Source organism: Antechinus flavipes, chromosome 4 (assembly GCF_016432865.1).
Source record: "Antechinus flavipes isolate AdamAnt ecotype Samford, QLD, Australia chromosome 4, AdamAnt_v2, whole genome shotgun sequence".
Classification (NCBI taxonomy): Eukaryota; Metazoa; Chordata; class Mammalia; order Dasyuromorphia; family Dasyuridae; genus Antechinus; species Antechinus flavipes.
In genome coordinates, this window is record NC_067401.1 from 386,227,327 (window position 1) to 386,254,472 (window position 27,146).

A 27,146-nucleotide genomic window follows, 5' to 3' on the forward strand; every position below is an offset into this window, starting at 1 on the left:
TCCCTACCTATTAGCTGCTTCCTTATCTTGTGAATATGTCCATGTCTTCTCCATTGCTAAAAAAAAAAAAAAAAAAAAAAAGTCACTTAATTAATTCACTCCCACTAGTTATTATTTCATATCTCTCTTCCTTTAGTGGCTACATTCCTTGAAAAAAAAAACTGCTATAATTGGTGCCTTCCCTTTCTTTTCTCTCACTTTCATGTTAATTCTCTGCAGACTGCTTTCAAGCATCATCATTCAACTGAAACAACTATCTCCAAACTGCTAAATCTTATGGTCTTTTTTAGTTCTTATCCCCCTGGATCCTTCTACAGAATCTTCTTTATACACTTTTCTCTGAATTCAATAATACTTTATTTCCTATTAACATGTAAAGATAGTTTTAAGTGTTCATTTTTATAGTTTTGAATTTTGAGTTTCAAATTCTCCCATCCTCACTTACCTCCTCCTTCCCCAAGATAGCAAACGATCTGATATATATACAATTATTTTAAACATATTTCCATATTAGTTATTTTGCAAAATCAGAACAAAAGGGGAAAAGAAAATCATGAAAAAGAAAAAAAAAGGTGAAAATAATATGCTTTGATCCATATTCAGTCTCATAGTTCTTTTTCTGGATGTGGACAGCACTTTTCATCCCAAGTCTATAGGAACTGTTTTAGATCATCACATTGCTGAAAAGAGCTAAATCTATCATAGTTGATCATCCCATAATCTTGTTGCCGTGTACAATGTTCTCCTGGTTCTGCTCATTTTACTCAGTATCAGTTCATATAAATCTCTCCAGGTCTTTCTGAAATCAGCCTGCTCATCATTTTTTACAGAACAGTAATATTCCATAACATTCATACATTATAAATTATTCAGCCATTCTCCAACTGATTATCATCCATTCAATTTCCACTTCCTTGCCACTACAAAAAGGGCTGCCACAAACATTTTTGCACATTTGTGATCTCTTTGGGATACAGATCTAGTAATGACCCTGCTTTGATAGCCCTTTGGGCTATCAAGTAGTTACAAATTGCTCTTCAGGATGGCTTGATCATTTCATAACTCTACCAATAATGCATTAGTGTCCCAGTTTTCCCACATCTCTTCCAACATTCACCATTATTTTTTCCAGCCATCTCAGCCTCTGGTAGGTGTGAAGTGGTACCTCAGACTTGTTTCAGTTCTTACTTCCTTAATCAATAGTGATTTAGAGCATTTTTTCATATGACTATGACGACTTTAATTTCTTCATCTGAAAATTGCCTGTTCATATCCTCTGACCATTTGTTAACCGGGGAATGACTTGTATTCTTATAAATTTGACTCAGTTCTCTACATATTTCAGAAAGGAGGCTTTTATCAGAAACACTAGCTGTAAAAATTTTCCCTCAGCTTTCTACTTCCCTTTTAATCTTGACTGTATTGTTTTTATTTGTATAAAACCTTTTTAATTTAATGTAACAAAAATTACCCATTTTGTATTCCATAATGTCCTCTGTTCTTCTCTGGCCATAAATTCTTCCTTTCTCCAAAGATCTGATAGATAAAGTTATCTCTTGTTCTCTTAATTTGCTTATACTATCACCCTTTATGTCTAAATCACTTCATATATTCTACTCCTTTTTTGTGTTTTGCAACACAACCTTAACTTGGTCATCCTTCTACTTAACTGACTTCCTCAATCTCCTTTGCTGGATCTTTATCTGAGTCATGTTCACAATTATTGGGTGTTCCCAGGTCTTTGTCCTGGGTTTTCTTTTCTTTTGCCTCCAAATTCTTTCATTTGGTGATCTCATTAATTCTCATAGTTTCAATTACTGATCAATTCAATTCAATCAATTCAATGCTGATCATTCTCAGATCAACTGATCCAGCCCTATTTATTCAGCCTCGCTAACTGCCTATTGGGCATCTCAAACTAGATCTTCCAAAGACATCTTAAACTCAGCCAGTCCAATTCTGCCCTGAACCCTTCCTGATTCTGAACTGTCCTATTCCTAGAGCACGCCCATTTCTCAGCATCTAGGCTCACAACTTACATGTCTATTTGACTTCTTACTCTATCTCACTTCTCCATTTCCATCCTGTTTCCAAGTCCTGTTAATTTTACTTTCTTAGCATCTTTTGTCAAGATCTTCTCTCTTCTAATAATACTGTCACAGTGTAGACCCTCATCACCTCACATCTGGACTGTTTCAGTGGCCTTACCTCGAGTCTCTCCCTACTCTAATCCATTCTCCCCTCAGCTCTCAAATTGATCTTCCTAAAGCACATGTCAGACTGTGTCACTCCCTAACTCAATAAATTCCACTGGTGGCTTCTCATTACCTTCTGGATCAAACAGAAAATCATTAGACATTCAAAGCCTTTCATAACCTTATCTCCTCCTATTTTCCTAGTCTTAAACTTTACTTCTCCCTGTTATGCTGTAATCCAGTGATAATGGTCTTTTTGATATTCTTGTGCAAGTTATTTCTCCACATTTCATTTTCCAACTCTGCATTTTCACTGACTTCCTTTTTATCTAACTAGAATTCCACCTTCCATAAGAAGATTTTCTAGTGGCTTCCTTCAATTATTTTCCAATTCATCCTATCATTGTTATAATCACTAGTATTTGTATATATAAAAAACTAAATATTGTTATATCATTTAGTAGATAATTTTCCTGTTGTCACCCTCATTGAATGTTGATCTCTTTTAAGCAGGGACTGATTTTCCCCCTTTTCCTTTCTTTGTATTTCTAGGCACAGTGCTTGGTAAGACTTTCACTTTAATAGCTATATGGAGGATGATTTGAACTAGGAAGACCCTGAAGGCAGGAAGACAAATTAAGAGATTTGAAGCAGAAGAAGAGGGGAAAGGTGATAAAGGCCCGGGCCAGGGTAGTGGCTATATGAGCAGAGAGAAGGCAGATGGGAGAGATGTCATTCATATAAAATCTCTTGATCTGGCAATTGACTGGACATGAATGATGATGGACAGATGATGAGGAGTTTTGAATGTATCCTGAACCACGAACTCCAATTTTGTTCCTTTTTTATTTTTATGAAAATAGAAATCTTGACAAACAAAAACTAAATGGAGAACTGTGTGTGTGTGTATGGTACGTTATATGTTCTATTCTACTTGGCTGATTTATTGGTTAGTTTTGCTTAACCTTTTTTGTTCTCTTTTTTTTTTTTAGTCTTTTTTTTTTTTTTTTTTTGCAAAGGATTCTCTGAGTAGAAGAGATAAAACTTGAAAATAAAAGTGATGAAAGAATAAAAGGTATCACTAAAAAAATTGAAATGACAATATATGTAATATATTGGTATCATATAGCATACTTTTTAATAAAAAACAATGAGGTAAAATCTTACTGAAATATAACTTTCATTAGCTTATTCTAATTCTTCATCTTTGCAACTCACCTGTTATTAGTTTGGATAGAAAAATCTGTTACTATTTTCTTTTTAGCTGGTATACTGCTCCAAGGAAATAGAAGAAAGGCTTTAATTTATTTTTCTATCTTTCCTGTTGTTCTTTTTCTTCTTTTTCTTTGCCTATTCAAAAGAAGTCAAACAGAGATTATAGTCACTACCATCTTAACATTTGCCCTGCTTAATTGATAGGGATGCTGTAAATATCAAATGTGGTAAAATACACAAAATGAGCTTTGGGTTACATAGGTCACAATATGATACTGTTAGAGCCTGCTGCTCTTAACTTTACATATCAATATCTGGGTCCAATATCGGGGTCCTTTCTAATGTCCTATTCTCAAAATTTCTTGAATTACTCAAATATGCTGATTTATTTTCTCTCTACTTTAGCCACTCACTAGTCAAATAGGAGTCTGTGGTTCAGGGTACATCCAAACCACCTCATTGACAATCACTCATGTTCAGTCAGTTGCCAGAACCACAGACTCATATCACATGAAACCTCTTTCTCTCCAAGATTCTGAACTCTGAAATTCTCTTCTTAACCCTCATCCTTAGCCTTCAACCTCTGTCTCTTGCTCACACTTCCTATATGAATTTTTTGGGAATTTCAATTCAATTCAATTTCTTAGCCCATCTTTCCATCAACTTTTTTGGACCTCACCTTTTCTATCCAGTCTTGACTCTCTAGGCATCCATTCTGGTATTGTTCTCTTCTCTATCCTTGAATTCCTCACCTTATTTACTTCCCTCTTTTCTGTCTTATTAATACCTTATTATGGGAAACTCATGCCATGTGCTTCAATTCCTATTCTTAAATGATCAGAGAAAGCAGCTGGAGGTAATTTAAATAATTTTTATCAGTGACTTAGAACAATATAAGGTAAGCTTGTTATATTTATAGAAGAAAGGAAATTGAAAGAATTATCTAATACAGTTTATTGAATGACAGATTCAGGATCCAAAAAGATCTGACAGTGAAGAACGGGATTTCTTAACCTGAGGTCCTACAAAATTGTATCACAACAACAAAATTGTATTAAATACAGAATCAAAATTGTATCAAATGTATCAAATACATTTGTTACCTGTATTTTAATATAATTGGTTCCTTTTGTAATCCTGTATGTTTTATTTTATGCATTTAAAAACACATACATGTATATTCACATATATGTGTATATATAATTTGAATGAATTTATGTATACATATATTGCAACATCATATATATACATGTGTATATAGATATATACATATAATTTGGGTGCTGCAAGCTTTCTTCTATTTTTTCAGTCCCCAAACTTCCCAGTTTAATAGTAGATTGCCTCACAGTCAAGATTGAGATCATTCAACATGAATTCTTTGAATTCAATTCCATAAATATTTGCTAAATTCCTGTTATGTGAAAGATGCTATGCTTATGTTAGGAACAAAATAACAAAAATTCTACTTGGTGCCTTTTTTAGAAAAATTGATAAGACTGGAAACCAGCTCGAAAGGGATGAGATGGGAATGAAAAAAGACTAAATAGAGGCAATGAGTTAAAACAAGTTTTTCTAAAAGTCTGGCTGTGAATGGGAGGATATAACATAAAGAGATTAACCAATTTGCTTGGGGTCACATAGTAAGTATCTGAGTTGGGATTTGAACCCATGTTTTCCTAAAACCAAGTCCAATTCCCTATACTATCAGTGAAAGTCAATTAAGCACCTACCATGTGCAAGTCATTGTGCTAATCATGAGGGAAACAAAGAAAAGCTAAAAGTATCCCTGCTCTCAAGGAGCTCATGCTCTAATGATAATTTCATTATACTAAATTTCCTATTTCAGCAGTTATAGACTTATACCTTGAGGGGCTGATCAGGTCAAGTGAAGGTTTGTAAAGAATGAAGGAGTTGCTCCTTTCCCCATCTCTCTTAGAGAGGTAGAGGACTGTGGGCATAAAACACTACTGTTTTAGACTCTGATATATTGGTTTTTCTAACCTTTTAATTTCTCTTTTTATTCTTTGTTAAAGGAGTTTTCTTCTCTGTTATAGACTCTGGTGAAGGGGAAGGATACAAAGGGAACAAAATATATCAATACTAATTTATCTTTTAAAAATGAATGGGTGAATTTTGTGCAGTTTGTAGGCAATAGGGAAGGAGTCATTAAATAGGAAGAGATTGAAGAATAGGTGATGGAAAAGCAAAATATATCAATACAAATTTTTTTTTTTTTTTTTAATGAATGGGTGAGTTCTGTGTATGTTTGTAGGCAACAGGGAAGGAGTCATTAGATAGGATGAGAGTGAAGAGTAAAGAAAGGAAAGGAGATGATTGCAAGGGCAATCTGCTGGAGGAAATGAGGAGATTCGAAGGTGAGCCAGGAATAGATCTTCTCTTCCTCAGAGTAAAGGACAGGAGAATAGTGGATAACATCAAAGATCTTTAAAATGTAATATAGGTTAGAAGAGGGAGCAAAAGGCAAATGGCCTCTATTTTCTCAATAAAGCAAATTTTCAATCTTTCTGTCTCCTTCCTCTCAGGCTATAAACATACTCAGATTTTTCCATTCTGAAAAAAAAAAATTTCCCTTCACAACAAATTTATGATTCCTTCCTTCTTACTCACTGCTAGACTTTGAAAAAGAGTAGTCTATATTTGTTGCTCTACTTTGTCACCCCATAGGCCTGACAAAATGGCTTCTATCTTTATTGATTTCTTGGAAGAGAAAGCTTTCTTTCCTTTTCTTTTCTTTCTTTCTTTCTTTTTTTAGTACAACCTCTAGTCTAGAAATAAATCAGAATTTACACAGATTGGGTTCAATCTTGGGGTACTGCTTAAAATATGTCTTTCATTTTTTTCTTCTCTGTACCCAGTAGTTTAGCCTAAGTCTCTGTGTAGCTCCCTCTCCTATCTCTCAGCTCTGGTTCTTTCCCTATTAAAACTCAAGTCTAAGCATAATCATCCTCAAGTGAAATATTAATGGTAGAATGGTATGGGAAAGCATCTTCAGTGACAGAACTAAGCCCTCTTCTAGATAGGGGAGCAGTGAGGATCCAGGATAGTTCTGGGCTCATACCCCTTACACACCACACAATTCTCATCCTTCTTGATCCCTTTTCAGTATTTGGCAGCCTTGATAATTTTCTCTTTTTGATATCCTTGCCTTGCTAATTCACATGATATCACATCGTGATGGTTTGCTTATTGGCTTTGCAAGCTCCTTTTCAGAATTCTTTATTGATTCCTCATTCTTTTTCCATCCCTCAAGTGTCTGTCCTGTCTCCTCTTCTCTCTCCTAATTTTCTTTTGTTCATCTCATCCACTTCCATGACTTTAATGATTATTTCCATGTAGATGATTTCTAACCAGCATCTCAAACACTGACCTCAGTCCAGATCTGTAATCTTGCATCTCCAAGTGCCTGTTGGATATTTCTACCTGGATGTCTTGTCAGCTCATCAAGCATTTCATGTAGGATACTGAACTCATCTTCCATCCCAAACCTCTTTTCCCTACCTTCTCTATTTCTGATGATTATATGTCCATGCTCCTAGTTGCCTCTACCCATAACCTCAGTCTTTTGACTCTTCCCTCTTTTTCCCACATATCAATTACCAAATCCTATGAATTTTTCTTAGGCATTTATTGCATCAATATTTTCCTTTCGTGCCCTAAATCACTATTGATCAGAGAAATGCAAATTAAAACAACTCTGAGATACCACTACACCCCTCTTATATTGACTAAGATGACAGGAAAAGATAATGACAAATGTTGGAAGGAATGTAGGAAAACTGGGGTACTTATACATTGTTGGTGGATTTGTGATCTGACCATTCTGGAGAGCAATTTGGAACTATACTCAAAAAGTTATCAAACTGTGCATCCCCTTTGATCCAGCAGTGTTACTTCTGGGCTTATACCCCAAAGAGATACTAAAGAAGGGAAAGGGACCTGTATGTGCAAAAATGTTTGTGGCAGCCCTGTTTGTAGTGGCTAGAAGCTGGAAACTAAGTGGTTGCCTATCAATTGGAGAAAGGCTGAATAAGTGGGTATATGAATGTTATGGAATATTATTGTTCTGCAAGAAATGACCAGCAGGAAGATTTCAGAGAAGCCTGGAGAGACTTCCATGAACTGATGCTGAGTGAAATGAGCAGAAGCAGGAGATCATTGTACATAGCAACAGCAAGAATATGTGATGATCGATTCTTAAGGACGTGGCTCTCTTAAACAATGAGAGGATTCAAACTAATTCCAATTGTTCAGTGATGAAGAGAGCCATCTACACCCAGAGAGGACTGTGAGAACTGAGCGTGGATTACAACATAGCATTTTCACCCTTTTTGTTGTTGTTTGCTTGCATTTTATTTTGCTTCTCTTTTTTTTTCTTGTGCAGCATGATAATTGTATAAATATGTATGTATATGTTGGATTTAACAGATATTTCTACCATGTTTAACTAATATTCAACTACTTGCTATCTAGGGGAGGGGTATGGGGGAAGGGAGGGAAATTGGAACACTGGGTTTTGCAAGGGCTAATGCTGAAGAATTGTCCATGCATATGTTTTGAAAAATAAAAAGCTTTAATAAAAAATATTCTCCTTTCTAGTCCCATTGCAAATGCTCTTGTTGAGGTCCTCATCATCTTTTATCTACTCTAGGGGATCTTAACCTAACAACCATGATTTTGGTTTTTTTAAATATTATGATAATATAATATTGCAATCAATATAATTTGTTTTCTTTGTAATGCCCTATATTTTATTTTATACATTTAAAAACATTATATTAAGAAGGGATCCCTAAGCTTCCCCTTGATTGCCAAAAGGTCCTTGATGCTCACCAAAAAAAAATTTATAATTTCTGATCTAGGCTTTTATAATTGTCACTTAACTAGTGTTCATATCTTTGATCACATAAAACCTTTGTGTGTCCAATACCTATATACATTCACACATACTTTTGAATCATACAATCTCAGACTTGGCAGAGACCTCCGAAGTCACCTTGTCCAATCCACACTTGACATTCAGCTTCCATTTAAAGCTCTACTCAAGGAATGGGAAACCTATGTCAGGAGGTAGTTCATTTTGAAGAGCTCTAATTGGGTAGCTAAGTAGAGCAATGGATAGAGAGCCAGACCCGAAATCAGGAAGACTCAAATGGGCAGGTCACTTGACTCTTTGTTTCAGTTTCCTCATCTCAAAATGAGATGAAGAAGAAAATGGCAAACCAAAAATAAACAAACAAAAACCCCTCTAAATGGGGTCTCAAACATTCAAGCTCTTTGAAATCACTCTAATGTCCCTGTGGCATCTCTAAAGACAAAACTCATTAGTTTTAATTTCTTAACAACCAGAGGGAACCTGTCTAGAGAAATAAAGGGTTAGTCAAAGAGAAACAAAGGATAATCTCTTTTTTTGCCCAAAGCTTCCAGAGCTGCTGAGCCTGCTTGTCTTTCTCTCCTCCCTTTATATATTCATCCTATAATTCTCCTTTGAAATCTTTTTTTTTCTTAGGCTACTCCTTTTGTATAGATTTCTTGGGTCTCTCCCTAGAAGGAGGAAAAAAAAAGAAAGAAAAATAAAGTTTTAAAAATCTCTCTTGCCACACTAGATGGACTAAGTCCATCTAAACCACTTGGTCTATGTATTGCTTGTAGGGTGATCTGGAGACAATGTCTGAGTCTTTCCAAAGGAACTACCACTTTCCCCTAAAATTCAAGAATAGAATCTATAAAATCCCATAAGCAAGGCTGAACTGGTCACATGGGTGTGAAGTTTGATTACTCTGGACCCTGGCAGGCCAGAGGTCATCACTCCTCTCCCATGACAACCAATTTTTCCCCAGTTCCCACTGTGTTGGGAGGGGCAGGAATGGGAAGAGTCTGGTTTGGGGTGGGATGGAAGATTGTACTTAATAGTATTTTTCTTTTCAATTACATATATAGTTTTCAAAATTCATTTTCATAAGATTTTGAGTTCTAAAGTTTTCTCTCTCCCTCCCTTTCTTCTCCTCTTTCCCAAGACAATGAGCAATCCAATAAAGGCTATACATGTACAATCATGTTAAACATACTTCCATATTAGTCATGGTATAAAAGAAGAATCAGAATAAATGGGAAAAACCATGAAAAAGAAAAAAAAATTATAAACCTAAAAATAGTATGCTTTGATCTGCATTCACACTCCATAGTTCTTTCTTTGGATGTGGATGGCATTTTCTATCACGAGTGTTCTAGAATTGTTTTGAATGTTCTTGAGAAGAATTAAGTCTATCATAGTCGATCATTGCACAATGTTTCTGTAACTATGTCCAATGTTCTCCTGATTCTGCTTAGTTCATTTAGTTCATGTAAGACCAGGTTTTTTTCTGAAATCTGTTTGCTCATCGTTTCTTATAACACAGTAGTATTCCATTACATTTATATATCATAATTTGTTCAACTATTATCCAATTATCGGGCATCCCACTAATTTTGAATTCTTTGCCACCACAAAAAGCTTCTATAAATATTTTTGCACATGTGGGTCCTTTTCCCTTTTTTATGATCTCTTTGGGATATAAACCTAGTAATAGTATTGCTAGATCAAAGAGCATGCATAGTTTTATAACCTTTGGGAATAATTCCAAATTGCTCTCCAGAATAGTTGGATCCGTTCACAAAGGAGTCTGGTTTTTAAGAGATTCAGTGCTTTGCATCCCAGTTGGATTCAGAAATTGGGGAACAGCTTCAGCACATTAGAGAAGGTGACAGGTCTTAACTAGTTGGAAACTCAAATGAACCGGGCTTTCTCTTGAGAAAACTACATCCTTTGCTGGTCTTTCCATTGATAACTATCTCTATTGGGTAATTTCTAACATTATTCATCTCTACTCCTATGCATAGAGGAGGCACTGTCAGATCACTCACATTTCAGAGGTCCTCAAACTATGGCCCAGCCCGCCGGCCAGATGTAGCAGCTGAGGACGATTATCCCCTCACCCAGAGCTATGAAGGTTGTTTATTTAAAGGCCCACAAAATAAAGTTTTTGTTTTTACTATAGTCCTGCTCTCCAACAGTTTGAGGGACAGTGAACTGGCCCCCTATTTAAAAAGTTTGAGGACCCCTGATTTGTAACTATTATTCTACAGCCATCTTTCAATCTTCCTTCCTCCCTTCGTTTTTCTTTCTTCCTTCCTTCATTCCTTTCTTCTTTTATCTCTGCAGACTTGGTGATATCTACTCAATCTATAATCATCTTTCTTAATAAATTTAGTTCCTTTGAACTCAATCATCCTTAGAAATTTCACTATGTTGATGACCTCTTGAATGACCTGAACAGCCAATTGCTCAAATTTCTAATTTTTTACAAAATTAAATGTAATTATATTTGAAGGTTTTCATTTTATTTCCCCAATCTCTCCCCTCTTACTGAGAAAGTAGGAAAAACAAAATCTGCTACAAACATCCAGAAAAATAAATTCCCATATTAATGGTGTCCAAAAAAAAAAAAAAAAAAATCTCAGTCTATATTCTGAATCCATCACTGCTCTATCTGTTGAATTCTCCAGAACTGGGATTGGTCATTGTGTTAATCAGAATTTCTAATCATTTTAAAGTTGTTTGTTCTATAGTGACCTCATATAATGCATAATTTGTTCTCCAGGTTCTGCTCACTTCTCTTTGTATCAGCTCCTATAATTTTTCTCGGGTTTCTCTGAAATTATCCCCTTTATCATGTCTTCTAACAAAATAGTATTTGTACACCAACTCTATAATTCATGGTCACTCAGTTTTCAATTCTTTGCTATCAAAAAAAAAAAAAAAAAAGATCAGCTATAAATATTTTTGTACAAACGGTTCATTTTCCTTTTTTTTCTGTTCTCCTTGGAGATAGAGAGCTAATAGTGCCATTGCTGGGGCAAAGGATATGCATAAGTACATAATTCCAAATTGACCACACCATCCTAGCATTCTACCTCTCCCACTTTCATACTTATACCTTTCTTAGCCCGTATCAGGGTCTCTAATCCTTTAAATCATATCTATTCCATCAGTAACATCTATGGAGCTCTGCCTTCATAAATCTTCATCTTTTATTATGGCCCACCATTTTAATTATTCAACCTCCTTCTATACCTTATTTTGAATTTCAATGTTGTTATCTATTCCCCTAGTTTGATTTCCCATCTTACTTCATTAGTGATTTCTGAATCTTCATTCCTGGGTAAATTCCACCATCCCATTTCTCCATTTGTATCTCAGATCTGCTGAACATTAATAAAGAAAAAAACAAAATTAAACAAGGAAAAAGTCATAAACTATATTATACAGACTTATAATATATAATAATATAAAACATATAATAATAACCTCAGTAAATCCTCATTAGGTTTGATAATTCTACCTATGGTAGTTCTAGATTCATCCACATGGTAACTGTTCTAACCCCTTTCCTTCTTTTCTTGTAATTCTAACTACATTCTCCCCTTTCCATTTGGAACAGATTAACTATTCCCATATTTTACTGAGAAGATTGATTCAAGACTTCTTGCAAGACAATAACTAAGAAGTAAAAACTATGACATACACCAAATTAAAAAAGAAACAAATAAAACCAAAAACATACCAGAAAGGAGTAAGCGGAGAAAGAAGAAAAGAAAAAAAAAAAACCTGCAAAGGAAAACCACAGGAAGAATGAGGAAATGAGTGAGCAAAAAAGAGCTTCTAAAATGAATAAACTTTAAAGGTAAGATAAATTAAAGAGAAATTTCTATAAAGTAAGGATAGAGCTGCAATGGAAATTCCTATAGCTGAAGAAGAGAGAATAGACACATTGCAAGAACTTAGAGAGTGGCTTAGGATCACAATAAGAGACAGAAAAGAAAATTTGGCATCTATAAGATTGAAGATAAGATTGCTGAAGAAAATAATTTGATAAAATAAGCAATAGAGTTGGTAAAATAGAAAAGAAAATCTTAAAGCAAATGATTCCTTGAGAAAGTGATATTTAATAAAACAACAAAAGAATGCAGAAATAGAAATTCAAAGAACAGTTAAAACTCAAAATTAGAAGACTTTATCACTACAAACCAATTCAATTCAAACCAGCAAATATTTATCAAAAACCTACTAAGTGCAATAAGTGTAGATATACACAGATTAAAAACAAAACATTCCCTGTCCTCAAGGAATTTAAGCTCCATTTGGAGTATATACTGATAAAGGAAGTACAGAGAGGAAGAGAATTAGCTTATGAAATTAGAAAAGGCCTCATATAGGAGGTAACCCTTGAACTGAGCTTTAAAGAAAGTTTGAGATTCTTAGAGGTTTGGGTAAAGAAGGGAGAACATTAAAGATAGGAGAGACAGCTTGTTCAAAGGTGGATGATGTCCAGGAAAATGTACAATTGAATTCTAAACAACATTTAAAGAACATATAATTCCTATGCTGTACAAACTTTTCAAAAGTAACAAAAGAAGGCACATCTTCTTATGGCATAAATAAATGGCAAAAGAAGACAAATTATCAAATTCTTTATATGAGATCATTATCCTGATTTCTAAAACAGAGAACTATAATGCAGAGAAAAGAAATTTAGACCACTGTTACCAAGGAATATTAATGTAAAATATTAAATAAAATATAGCATTTTATTATGATGACGACATATTAATACAATAAATACATGGATGGTTCAATGTTTAGGAAAATAATTAGTACAATAAATCTTATTAACAACAAAATACAAAATTATGTCTATAAATGGAGAAGATTGGTGAATGGCAGCACAGAATAATGGATGGACTACTGACTTTGGAGTTAAGAAACTGTGGGTTTGAATCTTTCTTTTGATCCCTGTTGATGAGACAAATTATTTAACCCCTCTGAGTTTCAGTTTCTTCATCTGTAAAATAAAAGAGTTGAAGGAGATGCCTTCTAAATGCCCTTCAACCTTTATGTCTGTGATCTCATAATCTTATGAAAAAGGCCTTAAACAAATACATTTGTTTATATTTTAAGGAATTAAAAGCATAGGAATAAAAGGAACTTAATATAATCCAAAATAATTTCTCTAAAACTAAGAAGAAAAATAACTTATTTCATTAAAAATTTTTATTCAATTATTAAGCATTTTTTCCTCCTAATTCCCTCTTTCCCCCCATGTTGGCCCTTTCCAAAAATGTGTTTCTCATTCTGTGAATATCATTTTTCTGTTACAGAGTGAACAGTTCTCTTTATCATCATTTCTCTGGAATCACAGTTGATCATTGCATTAATCAGAGTTATCTACTATTTCAGAGTTGTTCATTTTTACAGTGTTGATATTAACTATAACATAAATAAAAATTATTCTCCTGTTCTTGTTGACTATATTCTGCATTAGTTTACACAAGTCTTCACATATTTCTCTGAAACCACCTGTACCATCATTTCATAAGTCATAGTATTCTATTTAATTCAATATATCAAAATGTTTCAGCCATTACCCCACTTATGAGAACTCTCATAGTTTCTAGTTCTTTACCACTGCAAAGAGAGTTGCTATAAAAATTCTTGTCAGTATGGGACTTTTTCTTTTTTATTTGATCTCTTTTGGATATAGGCTTAGTAATGGTATCAGTGGGTCAAAGTATAAGCACAGTTAAGTGACTATTTGGTTGCAGATTGTTGTTCAGAATGCCTAATCCAATTCACAACTTCTCCAATAATCTATCATTGCCCCTATTTACCCATAGCCCTGCCAATATTTGTCATTTTCCTTTTTTGTCAACTTCGCCAATTTGATGGGTATACAACAGAACCTGAGTTGTTTTAATTTGCATTTCTCTAATTATTAGTAATTTGCAGTATTTTTTTTAACATGACTGTTGGAAGTTTGGATTTCTTCCTCTGAGAACTAACTGCCTTTTTGTACTCTTTGATCCATTGGGGAATGATTCTTATTCTTTTTATTTGAATTAGTTTCTTATATTTCTTTAAAATGAGGCCTTTATCCAAGAAATTTGTTACAAAGATTTTCCCCATTTAACTCTTTTCCTTTTCATCTTAATTATATTGTATTGAACAAAAATCTTTGTTTTATGTAATCAAAATTTTCTGTTTTATCTTTTATCATCCTCTCTATCCCTTTTTTGGTCATGAACTCTTCCTTTATCCATATATCTCAAAGGTAATTATTTTCTTGTTCCTCTAATTTGTTGATGATGTGACATTTTAAATCTAAGTCATATATCCATTTTGGAACTTATATTGGCATGTGACATATAAAAAATTCAAGAAGTATAATTTCTGGGTAATTGATCATTTTATTAATTATGGCTAGCGAATAATTAGTAACGATAATTTGGCCATTTCTCTATAAACCAAAACTAGATCATGGTAGCCTCTTGATAATTATATGCTCTTGGAAGAGGGAATAATCCTGGCAGGTGGCAATAAACTCTGATTGATTAACAATTAACAAGATAATGAATATTATAAGAAGTATACTTAGTCAAATGATTATATCACTCTTACTCTCGGACTACTCCCAATTTTGGGCAATCTAGACAAAGGATCTACCTCTCTTTACCCAAGCCTCAGTAGAACACAATAGACTTCCCTAGTTGGGTGGAGTCTAAGATTGAGGAAAACGTTAAATCTAATCTAATTATCAGCCCTATTCTTCAGGGGCTGATTTGATCTAGTAGAGAATGAGGAAATTAGAAAGGAAAAAATCCTGGATCTCCTCAATAGTAATTGGTTATTAGTATAAGAGAACTATAACAGAAAAATAATTGTCTCAGACATATGTTGTGAAGTATTGATCTAAGTCTATTTTTTGACTGCTGTCCAGTTTTTGCACAATAGTGAGTCCTTACCCAAATAATGTCTCAGTTTATCAACTATTAGACTTGTTTGTACCTATATGTTGTATAGCTAATGAAATACATTAGATCAATTTCAACTTTTAAACCATTATCAATTTATTTGATGATTAATGCTTTGTAGTACAGCTTAAAATCTAATGCTGCTGATAAATGTAGAAATATGTTAGAAGAATTGCACATGTTTACCCTATACTGAATTACTTGTAGTCTAGGAGAAGGAAAGAGAGATAGGAGAGAGGGAGGAGAAAATTTTTTGGAACACAAGGTTTTGCCAGTGTGAATGTTACATGTATTTTGAAAATAAAAAGCTATTATTAGGAGAAAAAAAAAAGAAATCATGGTGCTAGGCTCCCTTCCCTCCGCTTTTTTCATTGTTCTCTTTGAGACCTTGACCTTTTGTTTCTCTATTTGAATTTCAGTATTATTTATTCTTAGTTCTATAAAGTAATTCTTTAATTGTTTTACTAGCATACCACTGAATGGGATAAATGAGTGAGGCTCTGAGCTATACCTTAATTGTGACATGAGACTTTGCAGTAACTAGTTGAGCCATAGCTAAAAGCTGCAGGTGGAGGACCATTGGAGAACTCTTCAGAGGGTATCTGCCTAAAGATTTGGAACCAGAGAAACCCCTAATGAATAAGAAATGAAGAGGGGACCCCCGAACTTGGAAAATCTTTGAAGAGGACCACACCTGCATCAGGAAATATCCTGGATGATCTTCCAAACTGTGTGGGACAATGACTTTTACCCAAATTAAAATCAGAGACTCTCAAGGTAAAAAAGCAAAAACGTGATTTATTATGAAAAAGGCAACTCTCAACAGACAAAGTGCCAGTAAAGGAGTGCAAAGTGCAAGCTGGAAAACACAAGATTTATAGACCAGAAGCCCCCATCTCCACTTTGACCCTTTCTCCCATTATCTCGGTGAGTCCAGACTTACATTCTAAACATGGTAGTCTATCCCAGAAACAAAGGAATATTAGTAAATAACAAACTACTAATTTAAATTTTCCTAGAGAACTGCTATACAAGCTGATTTTCTTGGACGAGAGAATTCTGTTACCTGAATTCCCAAGGCTATCATCGCCTTTTAAAGAAATAATGCTAATTAAGAGTTGGTGGGAAACAGGAGGGAAAATATTTCTTGGAATTGGTCGTGAAAGTTGTACACAACCCAGGTGGGAGAGGAACTGGTGAAGGTGAGGAGAGAGTCTAAGTGGTCAGATCTGTAAGAGGGCTTTCCCTCTGCCAAGAACTGATGAGCTGCCTGGAAGACTGGAACTGGTCTTAAACAATTAAAGTCTGAAAGTACTCTCATTTCCCTTTGGTAAGATTGGGTGATTCCTTCATAAATCGTATAAGATACTGTTTATCTTGGGAAAAGAACAATCTAATTGGCTTTATAAACCTATCTAGTGTCCCAAGAAGATAGCTCTTTAGGAAGTATTGGGATGAAGTACCAAAATATATAGGGATTAAATACTCTTATTTTGTTTGGGCAGGTGCCTGCTGGCTGGAAGGAACTGTCCATCCCCCAGGGCTGAGCGCAAATTCAAAGGAGCCTTCAATACCTGCCTGGCCAGCTTCTAAGGTTCCAGAGTTCCTCTCCCTGATTCTCCCCAAGGTGGGGTTTTGAATGGGAACTTGATGGATTTAGAAAAGCATTTTGTGAGTGTGAGAGCCTGTGTTTTGTCTTCTGTGTTTCAGTCAGCCAAATTACAAAGGAAATGATGTGGCTATTTGGGATTTTAAAATGCTTGTTTTGTACATTTTGTACATAATTGAACTTACGCAAATAGCTTTTAACTAGAGAGAGGAAGGACTAGTTCTGAGATAGTCCTGAGATAAATTTTTAACTGCCACTCCAAAGAGAAAAAAAAAAATCTGGCATATTTCTGTGGACCTAGAACTGGCCAATTTGGGTCTGCAGAAATAAAGTTACAGAGCTGCTAAAACATTTTGGCTGCTTCTGGGGTTTTTGAGGCATTCTCAGTTAGCTAAATTGATTTGGTCTATTGTATTTTTAAGTAGGCCTAATTTAAAAGCCTTTTGAAGACCTGAACTTGAAGCCAGAAGAAAAAATGCAAAGGGGGGAAAAAAAACGCTCTCTCTGGGATTTTCCAAGTCTCTCTCTCTTGGAAAGGCTTGTAAAATCTGTCCTGGATAGGTTGGTGTCCCTGGCTGACCTGGATTCTTCTGGAGTTTGCGCTGGTACCCCAACTTCTACAACATGGCTCCTGGCACTTATGGCATGGAGTGCAGGCTACAGACCTGCAGCCCAGCACCTGAGTCCAAATTGCTCTGACCCACTCCCCAGGGTCCTAAAATCCCACAATTTCTTTTTTTTGGGGGGGAAAGGGAATTACAAGAGATAGACATATTTATGTCTGCAATGCCAAACTAAACTAGCAGATTCTCAAAATTAAAGTATTCCCAAAACTGTATCTATATTTTCTTAATAAAAATATTAATTTTGAGACATTCTGACAATTTCTTAAAGCTCTGTCTTCAGACTTGAAAGGGCAATTTTCTGTCACTTTAAATTTTGGGGCTTTGTGTTAAATTGGAATTCTGATTCTGAAATTGTATGAGATAATTACTATTAATTTTATTCTAAAAGTGTGAACTTGTTTATTCTGGTATATGATTTTAGAAATATGTGTACATTGATATTGAAGTATTGTTACTAGAAATTTAAAACTGTAATATGACTTTAAGTTTAAAAAAATTTGGATCTCTGGTAACTTACCTAAAGAGGTCACATTTGTATCTCCTAATTAGAGGAAATATATTTAAGCTATTATGTTTGCTTGCTAAATAGTATTTTGGCTAATTTGTAAAAATTGAGCTGTGATTTGACATTTTGTCAACCCTGCTGGATATGTGATATGAGGTTTGTGAAATTTGGTCCAAAATTTTTTAGAATTCTATATTCTGAATCTTAAGGTTTGTTTTACTTTCTCCCTTTAACAAAGAAGTAAAAGCAAGAAAATTTGGCATATAAAGATATGTGTAATTGCAAAACAAATTGTATCTGAAAAATGTATAATATGCTAAAGATAAATAAGATGGTATTGAGGTGTTCTTCTGAAGGGAGGGAGCCTGGCTCCAAAATATTCAAGTTAGGTTTTAATGAAATGACACTAGTGAGGATGGGTGGAAACTTTCCTTTGAGCTCTGCTGCTTTTAAAAGGGGTTAGTGAAATAACATTGGAACAAATTGTACCTAAGTATGGGTTAATAGCTACTATTGATACTGTTAAAAGAACGTGTTTTACTTCTAAGGTTTTATAAGAAATAATGGGGAAGGCTTGAAAATTGAGTGGCAATTCCATATACCTGGGCATTTACCCTCATCAGGGAAAGTGGAAAGAATGAATCAGATTCTTAAGAAACAGATTACTAAATTGATATTAGAGATTAAATTGCTTAACCCAAATGTTTGCCTATTGCTCTGTTAAAAAATTAGAACTGTCCCCAGAAGTGATCTGGGACTTTCCCTATGTGAAATTGGTTTATTTTATTTGGGAGGAAAAAGGGAAAGATCCTCTTTTAAAACAAAGGATAAATTTGTAAGGAATTATATAACAGCAGTATCTTCATTCCTTAGGAAGCAAGGATTGTTGACCTAGACAACACCTTTGGAATTTGCAGTTCCAGGAGAAAGAAAGACAATCTTGGCTGGGCTTAAGATGGGATCCTTCTGACTCAGTTTCCCAGTGGTGTTTCTTTGAATAAGAACCCGCTTGATTATGCCTGAGTTTGGCTATAAGGTGGAATTGTTTTGCATTTAATTAGCTAAGGATGCTTTATCTTGTCATGTATGTGCTCTCAGGCTGAGGCCTGAAGGACCAATTTTGATTATATTTGATTATATATATATCAATTACATATTGATTCTATTTCATGTCCCTGCGTTTTTCCTCTTATACCAAATTTCTGTAATCAGGGCAAGTGTTCAGTAGAAGGCATGAGCACAATTCAAGTATTTACATACTTGGAGATTTCTTGCAAGATAGATCTTGCAGTTTCCTATCTGAAAATAAATGTGGTCATTATTTCCTAAATAAGAAAGTGAGTATTTGTTGCTAGGTACATATGTCTTGTCTGTTTCTTTTAGTATTTTTGTTGTTACTGACTTTTGTGATAGACATCTTTATTTGTGAAGAATTACCCACTCCAATTACTAGGGACCAAATGGTTGTAGTAGTAGATGAGAGATGGGGATACAGAACCCCAATTTGTGTGATGAATACGCATTAGACAAAATAATTATTAACCAGATGACAAAGGCATTGGATTTATTAACATACCAGGGTCACTCAAACTAGGAAAGTCATACTCCAGCATAGATTAGTATTAGACTACTTGTTGACTGAAGAAGGTAGAATTTGTGGGAAATTAAATTTTTGCTGTGTGAAAATTAATAATAATGGACAAGTAATGAAGGAAATTGCCAAAGACATCAGAAAATTGGCCCATGCCCCTTTGAAGACCAGGTCCTCACTGATGTGATCTGTGGTGTGGGGTTTGCCACTAAATGATGGCAGTCACATGAAGAATTCACAATGGGCATTCTTTTTGGCAAAAGGGTGGATTTATTTGGGGGAATGGGTTACAGACAAAATAAAGGGATACAATAGACACTGGGAATGGTAAATATGAAATAGAGTTGAGAGCCTATGAAAGGCAAGTTCCTCAGTGGAACCCACAATTTCCTAGTACAAGAGGAGCACTCCGTGAGCTGAGGTACCTCTTAGCTGACAGGCTAAATCCTGAAAGGGACAAAGCACCCTAAAAAAGTCAGTTGTAAAGGGTGGGGTTGGAAAGCACAGTGGAGTTAGGAAGAAGAGAAATGGCTTGGGGAAAGAGAAATGACCTTTTCAGTGTCCAGCCAGTGATGGGCTGACTCAAAGGAGGGCAGAAGCCATGGGATGGTCCATAAGTGGATTTTATTGGGAAAATTTAGCCTCAGGGACATGACTGGGATGCCCACAGAGGAAGGATTGAACAACATGGAGGGGGAGGTCCATTTAAGACTTAGACCTTTAGAGGGTGGAACCAAGGAATCAAAGTGCAAATAGATTCTTTGGTTCCTGACAAGGAACCCCAGTAGAGAAAAAGGATAACTAAATCCAGAAGGATTGGAGATCAAGAACAAGATATATGAGGAAATGTATCAAGAATGGTGTGAGAGGTCTTCAAAAATTAATAGATAAAGAGGAGGAGCTGAATAGGATAAACTGGGTGAAGACCTCTCATGGGAATGTGATCCTGAGCTACGCCCTAATTATGACTCGGGACTTCACAATAACAAGTTGAGGTATAGCCAAAGCTGCAGGTGTTTGACTGTCTTGGATGAACATTTCTGCTCTTGTTTTCCCTCATCTCTTAGCTTTTAAGTACTTATTTTAAAGGCAATGATGGCTTTGGGTATTCAGGTAACAGAATTCTCTCATCCAAAAATATCTGCTTGCATAGCAGTTCTCTAAGGAAATTTAAATTAAGAGTTTATTATTTACTAATATTCTTTTGTTTCTGGGATAGACTTCCATGTTTGGAATTTAAGTCTGGATTTCCCCAGGCAATGGACAAAAGGTCAAGGGGGAGGGGAAAGACTTCTAGTGTATACATCTTGTATTCTGTAGTTTGTGCTTTGCACTTCCCTACTGACACCTTGTCTGTTGGGAGCTGTCCTTTCTTAAGAGATCATAATAAATCCTTTTTTTTTTTTTTCTTTTTTACCTTGAAAGTTTCTGATTTTAATTTGAATAAAGGTCACTATCCGACACATTAAATTAGTAAATTAAATAAATAAATTAATTTATGTAGTCATTTATATTTTGTTTTGGCCTACCCAGAAAATATTAATGTTTTTCCAGTAACTTAGGTATATCTTTATTTCTGTAAAGAATTTTTTGTAATTATATTCATGTAGTTCTTATGTGCATGAATATTTTGGTAAGTAGATTCCAAAGTGTTTTGTAAATTCTGTGGTTATTTTAAATGAAAATTCTCTTTCTGCTATATTATATTGCTATTTTAAAACGTTTAATGCTAACTTTTTAATGTCTCAAATAAAAAGTTAATTTTAAAAGTGGTTATTATGTCAAGAAATGTGCTAAGTACTCTAGATGCATAGAAACTGCAAAAATGAGAGTTCACAGAAAGTTCATAATCTAATAAGGATACATATGTACTTTTAATCATGTGCAAACAAATCAACAAGCATTTATTTTAGGCCCAGTACACATGTATTGTTTACTGTGCTAAGCATTATCACTGGGAATATATAAATACTGTAGTAGCAAAAAGAAAGACAGGTTTTGTCCTCAAGGACAATCTGGGACATGGTAGAAAAAGTTTGAAAAAGTCAGAAGAGCCAGGGAAGTAAATGAGATGGTTGTTGTGGGTCCTTCTGCTAGATATATAGATAGATAGATTTGAATACACATATATAACCCTCCATCTACCTCTGTCTTGATGTATGTATAGACTCATAAATATTTTGTGTGTTTATGTGTGTGTATATGTATATATATACATACACATATTACAAATGTAGACATATATGCATTTCTCATATATATATATATATATATGTAGCAAAACAAGTGGATAGTGGATAGAGTGCCAGATTGGTTCCTGAGTTAAAATCCAGCTTCAGACACTTACTAGTTGGGTGACTCTGAGCAAATCACTTAACCCTGTCTGCTTCAGTTCCTTACTTGTGAAATGAGCTAAAGAGGGAAATGGCAAACCATTTAAGTATCTTTGCCAAGAAAACCTCAAATGGAGTCATGAAGAGTCAGGACCAAGATGACTGAACAATAATTATATATATATGTGTGTGTGTGTGATAAATACACACATAATACTCACCCCATCCTCATATAAATATACACATATATACATATATGTATATAGATAGTGATTTCAGCTAGAAGAGAGACTAGTGTAGGGCAGGTGACAAGTAATGACTGAGAAAGCCCTGAAGATGGATTTGGAGATGAGTTTTGAAGAAAGTAGTAGTGGGGAGTGTTAAGGGACAAATATCTCCTCTTTCATTTCTTGTGGTAGATAACAGCTGCCAAAATATATTTATCATAACCCAGAAATTATAAAGGTAAAAATCTAGTTTCATTATTATGCTCAAGTATAGGTTTGGGTTTCAGAAAAAGTAATAAATCAGAATAACCATTAGGATTCTAATAAGTCCTCTTTTAGGTGAAATTACATCTAAATGAAAAAGAAATAATTCTTTTACATGTTGTAATCATTTATGTTCTTCTTAGGCCATAAAAGTTAAAGAAGTGACATTTATAATATCATACTTCTTTCAATGTTATAAAAGCTAAATAACCTTAGTCAAACAGTCATAATCTCATAATTTCTATCAAGACAAATCTTGTCAAACAAACTCCATAAGTAAACTAAGTAAGGTTACAGATTAAACTATATTTAAAAGATTCACAAACAGACTAATTGAGTAGGAAGATTACATGTCATGAAGAAATCAAATATACTTGAGATTATTTCTTTGGCTTCTTATATAAGGAGTGATTAAAATTTTAAATAAAATTTCACATACCCTGGAACAAATTTTGGTCAGATAAGGTCAATAGTAACAAAAAATAGGCTTTCAGTTAACTAAAAGTTGCAAGAGGAATAACAGAAAATAAAGAATTCCCATTACAGAGCTATGGAGGGAGAGTAGTGTAGACATTGAATACAGCCAGATCTAATGCAGAGAGTCAGGATATGTGAGGAAAAGTAAATAGGTTAGTGTTGCTGGATCATAGAGAATGTAGAAGGGGGTAAAGTCTAAAAAGAATAGAAAAAACATAAGGGGGCTATGTTTGAAGGGCTTTGTAAGTCAGAGGATTTTATATTTGATCCTGGGGGTAATAGGGAGCCACTTAGAGTTTATTTAGTAGAAAAAGTGACATGGCTCCATTAATCTCAATCCTCTTTTTTCAAAAGCCTAATGTTCAAAAATTGGCTGTGAATTAATCAATCATCCTTAAGATAGGATGCACACAAGAACTCAAATCAATAATTCAAAGGATATCACTTCTTCACTGGAATCAGGTCTCAAATGATTATCAATAGGATGATAACACTTTGAGGAAATCTCTTCTGTGCCCAAAGACCTGGTTAATTAAATAAATTAACATTGTCCAGGTTAATCCTAATCACTCTTTCTACATACTTAACAGGTAGTTTGAAGAGGGTAAGAGTTCTCTGGATTGTACTAGAACTGACAAACCTTCAGAAAATTTTCCCTTTATAGTTAGGTAGTTCAGTGGATATGGTCCTGGGACTAGAAATCAGGGAAACTTTCAAATACTTATTCGCTGAGTAACTCTGGGCAAGTTCACTTAACTTGTGCTTACTTTATTTTCCTCACCTGTAAAATGGGAATTATAATAGCTCCTGACTCCCAGAGTTGTTTTGAGGATTCCATAATATTTATAAGCTAAGCAATACTTGGCATAGAATATGTGCTTAATTAATGTTTGTTCCCTTTGAGAACACTTCCAATTTTTCTTGTTTATATCTTATTCCAGGTAGTTTCCCGCCCCCCCCCCCCTTGACTCCCCATTAGATTATGAGCTCCTTAAGATCTAGGACTAATTATTGCTTTTCTTTTTATCCCCACACAAAGAAAGTGCTTAATACATGCTTGTTAACTTGACCTGAATGTTTTTTCCTCTTTTATGTCCAATCTTATATCTAGCCCTACCTCCAATTCCCTGGAATATAATTTCCTGAGGACAATTATTATTTTGGTTTTTGCCTTTGTGCCTGACACAGAATAGGTACTTAGTTGCTTGTAGAACCCAATTGGATTGAGGAAGTTAATTTTCTAACTTAGTTAGTTAACCTTGGCCAGCTCTCAAGGTCATACCCTCCTCCACATAGGCACAAGCAAAGTCCATTTAACTAATTAAAAAATATAGTCTCGGGGCAGCTGGGTGGTGCTGTGGATAGAGCCCCAGCCCTGAAGTCAGGAGGACCTGAGTTCAAATCCGACCTCAGCCGCTTAACCCTTCCTGGCTGTGTGACCTTGGACAAGTTACTTAATCCCAATTACCTCAGGGAAAAAAAAACAAAAAACAACAACAACTAATATATGTATATTCTCTTCCTAGCCCCTCTATACACACAGCTATAGGAAGAAGAGGAGCTGGAAACTTCAAGCCTACACTTTAGACCTCCCCGATGTACCTCAAGGAGGAGGTCCCCTAATTTCCCAAACTTGTGTGAAAAGTGGTGTGCTTTGGGAAGCAGCGGCCAATCTCAAAGCCCGCCACCATCTTTTTTTCCTCAGTAAGCTCGGCTGAGGGGAAAAGTTCTCACAAGAGCTGAGGCCGTTAATGCTCCTTAGCAGGAATGAGCTTTCCCCCTCAGACATCCCGCTTTTTATTCAAACCAGCGGCCCACAGTTCGCTAAACTGTGTACTTCAGTCTGCACGAGTGAGAAGACAAAGGTAGAGTTGTAATAAAAAATCTCATGTGGTGATCCCATAGAGAAATTCACCTCTGGAAGTCACATTTCACAATAAAATAATTACGTGGGGGGAAGGGGGGAGGGACGGAGGGACAGAGGGGGGGAGGGGGGGGCTGAGATTTGCCCACCCGGGGTGTAGACTGCCGGGGGTTGATGTGGGGAGGGGGAGGGAGACAGCACCAGCACAGAGGGCAGGGTTTGGGTCTTTGCTACTTGTTCTACTGCTAAGGAGCCGGGAAAACATTTAGTCCCCGTGGCTTCTCTTCTGGATCTTTCCCCCTGGGATTTCTAGTCTCCCCGAAGTCTCCGCCAGCCAGGTTCTCGGGTTGAGGGTAAAGGCCGGGCCCGCTTCTTGTTCTCTTGACTAGGACTGGGGAAAGGCTCTCTCTGTACCCTGGGCCTGAGCGCCTGTTCTCGCAGCCACCCCACAAGCGGAGGGGCCATTGGCAGAGAAGGAAGAGGAGCGGCAGAACGGGCAGAGGGAGGGACTCCTGCGGAGCCGATCCTTCCGGCCCCGAAGCCTCCGGGAATGGAAGAGGAGCAAGTCAGGGGCCTTGTCCTGGTAGAAAAGGAGGCGGAAAGCAGCCAGCCTGGGCAGGCCCCTGGAGTGGCAAAGCTTGCCCGCTAAGCCTCGGTTGGGGACTCCATGATCGCCCACAGTTTGTCCCTTTGGGCTTCTATTTGCTGCTGATGGTAGAGAGAAAAGGGCGAGCACACAGGACGTGGTCCTCGAGAGGAGGAAGTAGTGGGAGAGATTGGCGGCAAAACTCAGGAGGAAGCATAATCCAACATCTGCTTAGCCTGGAAGGTCTCGGGGTGGGAGAAATTAAAGATGGAGGGCGGCTGGGACCACAAGTGCCGGTGGGCGGCAGGCGGGGCGCGGATCACCAGCAGCTCCCTCGGAGGACCGAGGGGCAAAGAGGCGGACCAGGGTGCTGGCCGTCTCCTTGAGCCAGTCAGGGTCCTCGTGGGCCAGGTGGACAAGCACCGGGACCTGCCTCAGCTCCCTGAACACGGACCTCCCAGTGCGCGCCGGGTGCTTCCCCTAGGGCCCTGCATGGAGGACAGCCCCACAATAAGGCCCTCTGGGGAGGAAGCACGGGGCATGATTAGCAGCAACAGGGCAAAAAGAAAGTCTTTCCCCCGAAATGGGAGCTGGCCTTCCCTGTGGTATTCTCAACTCATAGAGATGGAGACAATGATTTTTTTTTTTTTTTTTTTTTGGTCCATCAAAGGGTTCTAGGACACTGTGAGAAATGATTCCCATAGAATCTGTTCTTTTTTTTTTTTCAAATAACTTTTTATCGATAGAACCCATGCCAGGGTAATTTTTTCATTTTCTTTTTAATAACCTTTCTCCTTACTAGAGTTCTTTCTTCTTCCCCTCCTATCACATCTTTCCTTTTTCTCTTTTCTGTTTTCCAGGGTTCTAAAACACCTTATACTGAATTTCTCTACAAGAAAAAAATATGTGCTTGGGTTAGGGTGGAAAAGACTGGATAGTATTGGTTTAAGTTGAGACTTTTCTCTAAGTTTACAAGCTTATTGTTGGCTACAGGTTCAAATCTCTCTCGTGATAGCTGGGACTTTGTAGTGTTCTCTTCCTTCTTTCCCCATTTTTATTGTTTCTCTCAATACTCCCACTTTCCCTTCTTGCTGCTGCTGCCCTTCCCCCCAAGACTCCTCCATTTCATTTGGGACATTATGAACATTCATGCACTCACTTGTTTTTAAGGGCAGGGCTCCAGCCAGAAATTGGTAGGTGAAATGGGAAATTTTCCTTTGGACATTAGATGAATTCTCCTAAAGGTATTTTGCACTCTGGGGGCTGAACTTTTAGTCCAAGGACCACTTTGTTTCCTGGGGATAGCACAAGTTTCAGCCTTCAGAGGTTTCTCTCAAGATCTCTAGGGGGGAAATAATGTGGGATGGTGGCCAAAGAGGTACCAAGGTAGGAATGCTCCCAGGATACCAGGCCTTTGGACAGAATTCCCTCCATACATCCCTCAAGAAAAATATAAAATGAATATTATGTCAATTGGCTGATGTCCAATTGTCCTCTAGGGAAGAATACAGGGAGGAGGTAAGCTCATTTGGATGACAAATGACCTATTCTATCAGGCCAAATTCCACATTGCCCTATATCTAGACTGGGATCTGAGGGAATGACTTTGCTTTTGATACTTACCAGGAGATAGATGTTTTCATTCATCTTTGAAGTTCCCAAATTGATGAAAAGCCATAGGAGGCCCAAGCCTGCTAACATGATGATGGAGTGTCTGAAGGACCAGCGCATGATGGCCAACATAGGGGGTTTCTTTCTATAGAAAAGAGCATGCAGGGTCTAAGTTTCA

At 36.2% G+C, this 27,146-nt stretch overlaps 1 long non-coding RNA gene across 4 annotated transcripts in view; it reads right to left on the reverse strand.

The window, feature by feature from the left end:
• LOC127562712 (uncharacterized) overlaps positions 1–27,146 on the reverse strand; it is an 81,180-nt gene that overhangs the window by 43,962 nt on the left and 10,072 nt on the right. For 3 of the 4 annotated variants that reach the window (XR_007953798.1, XR_007953796.1, XR_007953799.1), the window contains exons 3-6: positions 26,981–27,113; positions 11,598–11,672; positions 3,414–3,545; positions 8–56 (exon numbers count right to left, since the gene is read on the reverse strand). This is a non-coding gene — a long non-coding RNA (uncharacterized LOC127562712). The remainder of the gene's footprint in view (positions 1–7; positions 57–3,413; positions 3,546–11,597; positions 11,673–26,980; positions 27,114–27,146) is intronic. The other variant, XR_007953797.1, reaches the window with a different exon arrangement.